We start from the raw sequence: 6,807 nt of genomic DNA, 5'->3' as shown, positions 1-6,807 counted from the left end.
AGGAGAAGGAGAAGGAGAAGGAGAAGGAGAAGGAGAAGGAGAAGGAGAAGGAGAAGGAGAAGGAGAAGGAGAAGGAGAAGGAGAAGAAGAAGAAGAAATCATTAAAAGTCTCCTAACAAAAAAAAAAAAAAAAAGCCCAGAAGCCCAGGACCAGACTGGTGTAGTGTAGAATTCTATCAGATCTTCAAAGAAGACCTAATACTAATACTCTTCAAACTAGTTCACAAAATAGAACAGAAGGAACACTACCCAACTCATTCTATGAAGCTACAGTTAGTTACACTGGGAATGTTTTCTGTCTAATCAGGAACCTGTCACAATTTCCTTTCATAGAGGACTTCATAAGAGAATTTTTTTCTACTTCTATCATGTTTAATGTTCCAAATAGATTTTAAAAACTAGTTGAAGCTTTAGAAGATATCATGTACATTTAAGAGGCATTTAGCTATTATAAATTATTTTGGTGACTTAAAAAATATCAATACCAAGTTGTATATTTTAAAATAAATTCTATCAGTTTAATTTAATAAAAAAGGAAATTAAGAAGGACATGGTGGGCGTGAGAAATAACCTTTTACTTTTCTGGTTGTATGTTTCTTTAACATTTAGAGGATAAGTACACTTCAGTTCCTAGGACTCATCTAAGACAGTTTTCAACTCTCTGTAACTCCAGCTCCAGAAGACGCAGTATCCTATCCCAGGCTCCTCAGGTACCCGCACACACACATACATATAATGAAAAATAAAATAAATCTTAAAAATATTAAAACAATGGAATAAACATAAGTAGGATAGACTAAACTCATTTTAAAACATTAGCTTAGGAAGAGTAATGAAATGGATACATTCTTTCTTACCAAGAATAACTTAAAAACAATGAAAGAGGAAAATATCATTCTAAGTCTAAGTGATACAAATCAAATAATATGGTATAGCCTCATAGATTTAGAAATCTGAAAGATGCAGTTGCATGCCCTGCTGTGGTAGGAATGTCCCTCACTGATTCTGTATTTGAACAGTTGGTCCCCAGCAGGTGGCACTGTTTTGGGTAGGCTGAGGAACCCTTAGGAGGTGGAGCCTTACTGAAGGAAGTGGGTCCCTGGGGACCTTGAGGTCTCATACTTTCCTCCTCAGGTTCTTTCTCTGCTTCTGATTGCAGGGGCACCAAGCACATCTGGTGCATCAGGGGCTTCGGGGGCTTCAGATGGATCAAGTGCATCAAATGCATTAGGTGCATCCATGCATCAGGTGTCTCAGATGCTTCAGGTGTGTCAGGTGCTGCCAAAGCTTCAGGACCAGCTGGCCTCCTGCACCTGCCTCTATTCCTTCCCCACCAGGAGAGAACACACTCCCCGGAACTGTGAGGCAGAATAAACTCCTTTTTCCTGAAATTGCTTTTGTCAGGTATTTCAGAGCTATGAGAAAATGAAGACATCTCTGTGACATGTAGATCATGGATATGGACAGAAGAAGAAATACAAATATGAATGGTTTGCAATAGACCAAAAAAGAAAATGATCTTAATATTAAAAGCTTCCTCTCAAATTCTAGGCACTGACTCCAAAAATCTGTGCATTTACAGGAAAGAAAATTATACAAAATCTTGTGTGCATAAATGCTAAAATGTTATGAAATATTAAAAAATGGAATTCAATAGTCTATCAAGAAGATAATGTATCGTGACCAAGAAGCATTCATTCTTCACATGCAAGAGTGCATCAACATTTGAAAATAAATCAATGTAATTCAATATATAAACAGAAAGCAAAGAGCTCATTTTAACATCTCAAGAGATGCGTGAAGAATCTTTTGATGAAGTTTGATGTCTGGGTAAAAACATTAAAAACTAAACCAGGAATAAGATTTCTTTAATTGGATTTTTCCAAAGCCTACCAAAAAATTCTCTGGGAGGCACCTTAGAAATAGGAAACATTTTGAAATAGTGGGAAGACATACAACGAGGCAGATTCCTAGTTAAAATGAAAGGGATATAATTTATATTTGCTAATGTGGAAAAGAATCCTCAAATTCATTTTTAAAGCTAATGTGATATGTATATATAAATGAAAACTATACACAACAGAAAAACGAAACCCTAACTATTTAGTTTAACTGAAAACAGTCTGGAAAGCTATGTGCCAAACTGCTAACAGTAGTTATTTGTTGAGAAGAAATGGAATTCAGTTGCGCTTGCATTTGTAGAGAACGTAGAATTTAAAGAGAGTTTATCTATACTATATGACATGTGGCTGCATCATCTGAATCTAGTACCACGGTGATAATGCCAAGCCTGGCCTCTAAAGGAAAACCTAGTTGCAGTGGGGAGGGGTCGTGATATTTATTAGTTTTATAACCAGTTAACATGTTTGCTTATGAGTATTAGTGTTGGTGGAGGGAGCTGAGGAACAAGCTACTTGTTTATGTATACCACATAAAGAAAACCACATGATTATGTTCTGATTAAGGACACTTCTGGTCTTCTGGGAATCCAGAATACACAGAAAGGTAGACCGGCATCTGTGATCCCTCTGAAATTATTCTATTATAGCCATCCAGTATCTTGAATCCCAATGGTGGCAAAAAAGGAAAGTCAGAGTATGGGTACCGGGCATTTGGGATGATCAAGAAAACAACTTAGCTTCACTCATGATAATCCAACAATAAGTCTAGGGACAAATGTCTTTCTTCTTGTTGTAGGTACAGCTGATGTCTATCTGACTGGCCAAATGAAAAGAGACTCTAACTGTGAGTCAAAGGGGCTGTAGTTGTTTACAAGATTTCTTTTTCATAATCCCACACACACAAATGCAAGACACAGAAATCTCTAGGCTCTAATCCCGAGACCCTAGGAGCCAGAAAGATAAAGGATGCTGGCCGTGCATGTGCATCCAAAAGCCACATCTGTGCCTCTCTTCCCAAACGGAAGCAAACACTACCTGATTCAAAGGATAAATCCCCTTTCTCCTTTAACTCCCAATAGAGCTCCATGTTTTATTGAAACTATATCCATAATCAAGTGTTTCACAGAGTAAAGTCAGAGAAAGAAATCCTTTCGATTTACCAGGTGGGAGTGAATATTTCACACTACTGGGCTGTGTTTCAGAATTTCTTCTGGGTGGCCTGATTAGAGTACAGAAGAGGTTTCATAGGATCTAAGTCCATAGCGGGCCATGGCATCACAGGATCTAAGTCCATAGCAGGCCATGGGTGCACAGACTCTCCCCTCAAGTAGACTCTGCCAAGAGGACAAGATTGAAGTAGAATCCTTATAAGGTATTTGAATTGTATGTTTTCCCCATGACAATCAAACTAAATAATGGAGAAAACAGTGTGGCTAATCTAGGGTGGAATTATCTTTACTTCTGGTTGCTTGTGTAGATGTGAGTGTGGGGTTAACCCTTTCTGTTCTAACTTCAATCTCCAGGGTTCCCCACTTTAGCTTAGGGAGTCTGAAGTCAAGAGAGTGACAGCAACATTTCCCAGATCAGAATCCACCTTGTATAGCCAGAATACATCTCTTCTTAGATGTAGAACCTCAAGAGCATTTCTGTGGCTTGTGCAAGAATATTGGACTAAACCTGCCCCGTCGTGGGCAGAGGTTTTGGCAGAAGCCCTGAGTGAAATGTACATGCAAATTCATTCCCAAGGTTAAGAGCTTAAACAATGAAGAGAAGGAAAGGAAACTGGGGTTGATCTTCTCGGGCACGAGCTGGCTTTGCGGTGATCTAATTGGTGTTCCTAGGCCTAGGAGTCTGCCTGACAAAATTGATCCAGACAGCCTTTTCCCACTGGCAACAACACAAAACCTAGATGACATAATTCACAGTATAGGAAATTGGGAGCAGATAGGAAAGGCGCAGCAGGCTACCGAGTTCCTTCCAAAGGGAGTGCACATATTGAACAGATTACCAAAGAGGATCCTTAAATTTGGCAAAAAATCACTTCATCCAAGAGATAGCAGCAGAGTACCAGAGAGGATGAAGGGCAGAGCAGCAAGGCCAGGAGCTGAATATGGAATATGGCAAGGACCTCTTGGGCCCTTCCCTGTTACTCCCTGGACTTCTGTTCCCTCCTATGAGTTCAGGTTCAGCAATACTGTAATTTGATACTGACATGTAGCCTAATGGGACTTTGTTGTCTGAACATCTAGCACTGGGCTAATGTCTTAATTATTTTCCATTGCTTACGACAGACAGATTTTTCCATACTTTCGAATGAAAGAAATTAAGTTGAGGCAAATTATTTATAACCACTCAGAAACTTGGGCTTCTGGAAACAGTTTAGGGTAAAGCAGCAAGGGTAAGCTTTGTCCCTTCTTGTCAAGTCCAGTGCTCATTCAGAGGATGGAGCAGCGGGACTACTCCCTTCAACCATAAACAAGGGAAAGTGTGTGTGTGTGTGTGTGTGTGTGTGTGTGTGTGTGTGTGTGTTTCATAAATCTATCAAACCAGCCAAAATCTCTCATGGCCACAGAGCAGCTGTCTTTCAACACATCTTCTTTTTGCCTTCTTAGAGAAAAACTACGACTAGCCTTTTACAGAGATATTTTTCAAAGCTAGGATGACAAATGTAGCGTTTCCTCAGCTGTCCCACACTAGAGGAAGACAAGGCAATAATGGCAGCCGTCACACAGCTGGAATTTCCCACAGGGACGAAAGCATTACTTGGTACTGGGAGGGCCAATACCAGACAAGCTTGTCAGAAATACCCAAGTGTCTTCCTGGAGACAGCTCAAATGCCCATGCATCTGAGTTTTCTCACATGCGTATGACAAAAAGGAGGGCCATTCTCTCCCATGCAGGAACTCCCTGAGATGCCCCTAGCCATGAAAGACAGACACATCAGTAGTGTCTTCCAGGATGTTGAATGATGTGATACTAGGCTGACTGAATCCTTTTGTCCTTCAATAAATCCTTTTGTTGTTCCTGAAAGGCTTCCAGAGCCCTGATTGGCTTGTGAATTGCAACTCAGGTCTACTATGGAGAATACCAAGATGTGATCTTGCTGACAGACATATTCTAGTGCTTTGTGAGGAGAGCACACACTTACTGGAGCCAGAGATGGCTTCAGGGAAGGGGAAGGGTGTGAAAGAGAAGGGATGACAATATCAGATCCCCATGGCTTGAGACCATTGCTTGGCATTGCTTAGGGACTAAACTGTGCCAGAATCAAGAATTCTTATATGCTTAGGAAAAGTAAGAGAAATATTTAATAATTCTGAGACTGTTCCCTCATTAATAAATGAGGCTATAAATTCTCTCACAGGATTGTTCTAAACATTAAAGTATCATTGCAGTTTCTTTTCTTCCCTCCCTTCCTTCCTTTTCTTTTTTCTTCCTTCCTTCTTTTCTACCCTTCCCCTTCCTTCTTTCCTTCTTTCTTTCCTTCCTTCTTCCTTCCCTCCTTTCCTCTCTCTCTCTTCTTTTTTATTTCTTCTCCTCCTCCCCCTCCCCTTCCTTTTCCTCTTCCTCCTCCTCCTTCTTCATGAGGAAGGGTCTTGCTGTATATCTCAGGCTGACCTCAAGTCATCATCCTTCTGCCTCATTTTCTAAAGTCTTAGCATTGCAGATAGCAGGGCACTCGGCTAAAAGGACTAATTTTTAAGTGTCCAGTCTACTACCTGGCACATAGCTCCTTCTCTTAAAACTTGTCTTAGTCATCATTTGGAGAAGCAACTGAGCCTTTGATTAAACAAATCTTTCCATTGTTCATACCTATAGATGAAAACATGTTGAACTGGCAAAGAAGCCCATGTTTTGATAACGGGAAGGTATCAGAAGGGTTCCTGACATCAGGATCATCTCTGTACAGTGGATCTCAGGCTAATGGCTAGAGGCATGATGCAGAGGCACACTCATGTTTCTCAGTGAAGCAGCAGTATAGACCAGGATGTGATTTGTAGCTTGTCAACCTTAGGAAGCTACAGAGTGGAGCCTCTGATAAGAGAGGGCAGCTGAGAGCTCATGAGCTTGATTACGTACCTTTCACTTACTCAGCAGAGGCTTACAGAAATAGGTCAAGTTCCTCAATAGCATTTGCCAAAGCTGCAACCATTCTGAATTATTATCAATACAATTAATAACAAGAAGAAATGAACCCAGGAATAATAACAATCACAGTGAAAGGAAAGCAAGGGCAGGGGATGTAGCCCAGTGGTAGAGAATAAGGAAGCCCTTGGCAGCGTCCAGCCAAAGAGGAAGTGGAGAGGTACTTCTCCTGCCCTCTTTGTTGACTTCAAATGATCTGAAATGAAGACATCTCAACAACATCAGCATGGAGGAGAACTTCTGCGCTCCCTTCCAGTATTACAGACGTAACCCTCAATTGTGCTACTGTTCATTCCTGAACAATGGAGCCTCAGATTTTGCATGTGTGCAGTGGAGAAAATGGCAAGCCTACCCAGTAGGGCTGAGAAGAGACTCCTGAAGATACAGTGAGGACTTGGTCCAACAATGCTTGCCATACGCCAAAGCGGCCCATACATGGCAGACACTCCTGCATACATGGTTTACCAACATCATTGTTGTGATTTACTTAAAGGAACAAAACTAAATAGAGACAAGTAAGAACTTAAATGGTCTTTTAGGTGTCAGAATAACAATAGGTTAGGGGAGGTGTTGTAGGGGAGGGGCTGTGTGAGCCAGGTACTGAGAGGAGGGGGATGGCTGTGATCCAGCTGTAAAGTGAGTAAACAAACAAATAGATGCAAAAAGGAATGGGTTGGGATGCAAAAGGGAATGGTTTCTTATTCCTTGAAAGGTAAAAGAGACCCATTTTGTTTAAGCCAGAAAGTTTCATTCCTGCATA

This window comes from Mus musculus, chromosome 14 (assembly GCF_000001635.26).
Source record: "Mus musculus strain C57BL/6J chromosome 14, GRCm38.p6 C57BL/6J".
In the NCBI taxonomy this organism is placed as follows: Eukaryota; Metazoa; Chordata; class Mammalia; order Rodentia; family Muridae; genus Mus; species Mus musculus.
Note: the sequence above shows the minus strand (reverse complement) of the source record.